Source organism: Pelodiscus sinensis, chromosome 2, assembly GCF_052426305.1.
Source record: "Pelodiscus sinensis isolate ZL-2025 chromosome 2, ASM5242630v1, whole genome shotgun sequence".
In the NCBI taxonomy this organism is placed as follows: domain Eukaryota; kingdom Metazoa; phylum Chordata; order Testudines; family Trionychidae; genus Pelodiscus; species Pelodiscus sinensis.
In genome coordinates, this window is record NC_143053.1 from 25692746 (window position 1) to 25698048 (window position 5303).

Sequence of the window (5303 nt, forward strand, 5' to 3'; positions counted from 1 at the left end):
TGTACTGGTGCTATATCTTGTTTGAATACCTTTCAGTGACATGTTGCTTATTTTGGTATTAGAAGTTAGTCCTTTAAAGTTTTTTAAAAATTCTTTCAAACATGTAAATAATTTTTGGCTTTGAAGGAAGATTTTAAATCATGTTGGTGATGCTGTATTTCTCACTTTAAGTGCTGATGCTAGGAATGTATGTGTATATTCCAGAATTAGGAAATTAAACAAGGAGGCTGAATATAAAATGCATTTTGTCTCTGTTCCCATCCCTCCCTATCCCAAAACCAAATTCATACTCCCATTTTTAGTGCTGCAGCTTATCTGGCTTCAGAAACTGCTTCTGTATATAAATATGCTGGTGGTATTGGAATAGTATGAATATCTCTGGCAGACCTAAACACTTGGGTCAGGGCTAGTAAAGAACACTGTTGCCCCCCACATCTTCTTTATTCATTTCTCTAATTCATCTGCTGATGAAGTGGGTTTTACCCACTTTTACACCCTGATAAATCTATTAGTATCTGAGGTCCATAGGACTCTGTTTTTGCAGATACAGACTAGCATAGCTACCCCTTTGAGACTTCATTTCTGCAGTTAGCTGGGCAATGGAGGAACTTCACTCAGTACCTGAACAATTTAGTTATCTTAAGCTTCATTCTTGAGTTTATAGTATACCTTAATTCTTCTCTCTTGCACTCTTATGTAGCCAGAAGCCTCAATTCTATCAGCAGTGATAGTCTGTACCTGCACCAGATGAAAATCTAGCATACCTTGAATATTTTAATCACCAGTTGCTGATCAGCAAACATCGATCACTGTAGCTAAAATACTTCTGGAAGGAAGCAGAGACGTTTCCTAGGAAATGAGAAGTAGGATTCATATCTACTTCCTTGGTAAAATTGAATTTGGTAGCTAACAAATAATCAAACTTTCCTTCAGAGTGCCTTTCTGAAAATGTAGTGCCCTCATATTCAAAGAGTTAAGACTGGATATGAAAAATTTCTAGATGTACTGACACCAAACTTCCATTTTTAGGCAAAATCATTGAGAGAGTATAAACAAGCTTCACAATAATCTATTAGCAGCCTAGACTTTTGGAAACTTGGCTTCGGGTACAAACATGGTCCAGGTAGTCTTTTTTTTTTTTTTTTTTTTAATAATAAATATGTCCTAAGGTAATGGATGGAAACATTCAATGTTTTGAACATTGTCTGCACAGGACAGTGTCCATTGTCCCAAACTCTCACTTTCACATGGGATTTATCATGCCTTTCTGCTCATAAATTGAGACAAGCTATTAACATGCACCAACATCCACTTTTTCTGATACCAACCTATGCTCTGTCTATTGCAAAGATGTCATTTTAGTGCAGTAGCCAAGCAATAAATTCTCCCCTCCATTCACCTCACTCGCATGTGTACTACTTGCTATATGAGAATGGGTATGTCTACACTGCAGAGGTTTGAGAAAAACAGCTGTTTTTCCGAAAAAAAACTTCACTTACGTCCACACTGTAATCATGTTCTTTCGACAAAAAGTCAAAAGAATGGAGGGGTTTTTCTGACAACGGTAGACCTCTTTTCTACAAGGAAGAATACCTTTTCCGAAAGAGCTCTTTGGGGGAAAATGTGTGTGTGGACAGGGAGGAGGGGTTTTCTTTTGAAAGAAGAGGCCTCTAGGAAATAACAGGTGCCCTGGTGGCCACACTGTCCAAAGTAATCACAACTGTATAATTTCTGTCTCTGGCGCCTCTTAAAGCTGCAGGCACCCTGGACAAACTTTGTGGCAAGAAGCAGGCCCTGGAGCAGCACCTGGCTGCGCGGCTCTTCCTGCCACCCTCATTCGGAGCTATGGCCAAGCCACAAGCAGGGAGCATGATGAGCTCCCAGGACCCACCAAGGGATACCAAGTGGTGGGCATCCTCCTGGGCTGGAGCAGAGATCCTGTCCCTTCTCAAGCTGTGGCGCAGGGTGGGGATGGAGCACACCCTGCAGGATCTCCGCTCCAGATGCTGCAACGCTGACATATATGGGTGAATATCCAAGGCCCTGGTAGAGCAGGGACACCTACCCTGGACCTTAGAACAGGTCCGGCCTAAAGTGAAGGAGCTCCGCCAGAGCTATGTGAGGGCCAGAGAGCGCAGCTCACACTCTGGGGAAGGACCCCACTCCTGCCTGTACTGTGAAGAGCTGCACCAGATCCTGGGGAGTGAGGAAGCCCTTTCCCCACCCGTGGTGGTTGATTCCGGACTCAAGATGCCCATCATCACCCACCCGGAGGAATATGAGGGACTGCAGGAGGAGGAGGACACAGCAACCATGGTCACACTGTCCCTGGAGCCAGTATCCCTAAGCTTGGACATGTCTCAGGCATCGTCTGACACAGGAGGGATCAGGTGAGTGCTCTCAGTCTCTCTCACACACACAGGGTGGGGAAGGTGGGCGCAGAGGGTATGGGGTGTGATAGTCACTCGGCCTGCTCAGGCTGGACTTCGTGCATGTGGAACCACATGCAGTGTCGTGCACCATGTGGCCACAGGAGGCAGCCCCATAGCACCCCCAGGATTCTCCTCACAGGCTCTGGGGAGGCCACACACACAGCTTCTCTAGTCTATACCTCTAAGGTTAATTTTAAGGCCAAAGCAGCCATTGCATTTTGTGAAAGTGTAACAGTCCAGGTTTTTGATCTGAGGAAGTGGGTCTGGCCCACGAAAGCTCATCATCTAATAAACCATCTTGTTAGTCTTTAAAGTGCTACATTGTCCTGCATTTTGCTTCAGTCCAGAGAAAGATATGCAAAGAATTTAATCTGTTCTACACAGCATGTCTACACAGCAAAGTTATTTCGAAATAACAGCCCATATTTCGAAATAACTTTCCTAGTGTCTACACAGCCAAACCGCGATTTCAAAATTAAATCGCAATAGCGGAGCGCTTATTTTGAATTAGCTATTTCGAATTTGGTGGTGTTCCTTGTGGAATGAGGTTTACCAAATTTGAATTAAGCGCTCCGCTGTTTCGATTTAATTTTGAAATCGCGGTTTGGCTGTGTAGATGCTAGGAAAGTTATTTCGAAATATGGGCTGTTATTTTGAAATAACTTTGCTGTGTAGACATGCTGTGTAGAACAGATTAAATCAGGGAATTTCAATGTTGGATCACAGGCCTGCCCAGGTAAGCCACTGGTGGGTAATGACGCTTTGTTTATCTAAGCTTATCTTGGCTGGAATCAGGGCAGCCAATAGGAGCTGTGAGGCTCCATGCCTTTGGATGCTTAGATAAGCAAAATGACTCATGGCGCGGCTGGAGCTTACCTAGGCTGGCCTGTGACCCAATTTTGAAAACCTCTCAATTAGATTGGCTAGCTAATCAATAGTGTGCACATGCAATTCATTCAGTTACCTTGAGTGAATAAATTGTGTGTGACTGAAGCATTCCTCCAGAAAGTCTTCTCTTTATTCGAAGATAACAAGAGACTGAGAATTCACTTAGCCGTTGGAACAAGTTACTAAGCTAACCACTCACTGTTAAAAAGTTGTGCCTTATTGTCTAGTTTGAATGTGTCTGGCTTCAACTCCCAGTCATTAGTTCATTTTCAGCTAGACTATAAAAAGCCCTTTTAGTACCTTATCTTCTGTGTGAGGGTACTTATATATTATAATCAAATCACCTTTCAGACTACATTTTGATAGATAAATTGGGCTCTTTCATTATCTCACTGCCAGGCATTTTCTCCAGTCCTCAAATAATTTTTCTGCACCCTCTCCTGCTTCACTGGTGACCATTTTAGTAGAAATGTCCAGCCAATCTCAAACGGCTTCTCTAGTCTATACCTCTAAGGTTAATTTTAAGGCCAAAGCAGCCATTGCATTTTGTGAAAGTGTAACAGTCCAGAGAAAGATATGCAAAGAATGTGCCTAAGGTTATAATAAATAAACACTGTTCAAAGACAAATTTATCAACACTTATACATAGAATGCCATCTTGGCTGGTTCAATGGCTGAGAGGTGACCCTGAAAATAAAAAAAAATACAAGCTTTTAGGCTATGTCTAGACTGGCATGATTTTCCGGAAATGCTTTTAACGGAAAACTTTTCCGTTAAAAGCATTTTCGGAAAAAAGTGTCTAGATTGGCATGGACACTTTTCCGCAAAAGCACTTTTTGCGGAAAAGCGTCCGTGCCAATCTAGACGCGCTTTTCTGCAAAAAAAGCCCCGATCGCCATTTTCGCGAATGGGGCTTTTTTGCGGAAAACAAATCTGAGCTGTCTACACTGGCCCTTTTGCGCAAAAGGACTTTTGCCTGAACGGGAGCAGCATAGTATTTCCATAAGAACACTGACAATCTTACATGAAATCGTCAGTGCTTTTGCGGAAATTGAAGCGGCCAGTGTAGACAGCTGTCAAGTTTTTCCGGAAAAGCGGCTGATTTTCCGGAAAAACTGGCCTATCTAGACACAGCCTTAATGTTTTATAAGTGACTTGAAATACAAACTTACAGCTGGCTTATGAGGAAGTTGAGGGAGGCGGCAACAAAATTTTTCAAAGTGTTTTCAGCTAGAAAAGTCTGATAGCACTTGCTTCTGGTGGAAACTGCTTTAATGAGATAATCTGCAGGTTTTCTTGATAATTTATCAAGCCTGAACTAAGTGCAGCATGTCTCTAATACACTCCGTGGTAAATTATATCTCCAATTCTGTCAGAAACAGTCCCAGTTTAAGTGTAACAGTCTGTTCTCTATGGTGTGAATTGGAGTAGGGTACGGGCATTGGGAGCCTTCTGTCGCTCTCTGACCATTGACATCTGTGTAATTACACAGGCAATCTTGATGTCTTTGAAGGGGTGTATGAAAAAAATAAAAATCCGGGGCTTGGAGTTTTGAGGTCTGAGATGACCCAACAGACTTAGTGGCACTGTCCACACACCCACTACCCACCCCGTTGCAGGATGGGGAGTGCAGACACCACCACAAACTTCTAAGCAGACTGCCAAGAAAGGAAGGACACTGGCAATGAGATAAAAGGTCTTGAGATAAAAGTAGAGTGTGGCTGAAACACACTCTCCTCAGGCACTGCAAAAGCTGACAGCTTTGATTCTGGCACTGGGGCAGGTACTGTCAAGGGAGCACCTTCCAATATCTGTGGCACCAGGCTTTCCTGAGGCTATCACAGTACCAACTGTGCTGGATATGCTTGAAGCACTCAGAGATCTGCTAAGCCTCTCAGTATTGATCTCCAGCAGGCCATGATACCATCAGCAGATAGCATCAGTGCCGCACTTAGAGTTCTGTCAACCTCGGATGCCTCAAAC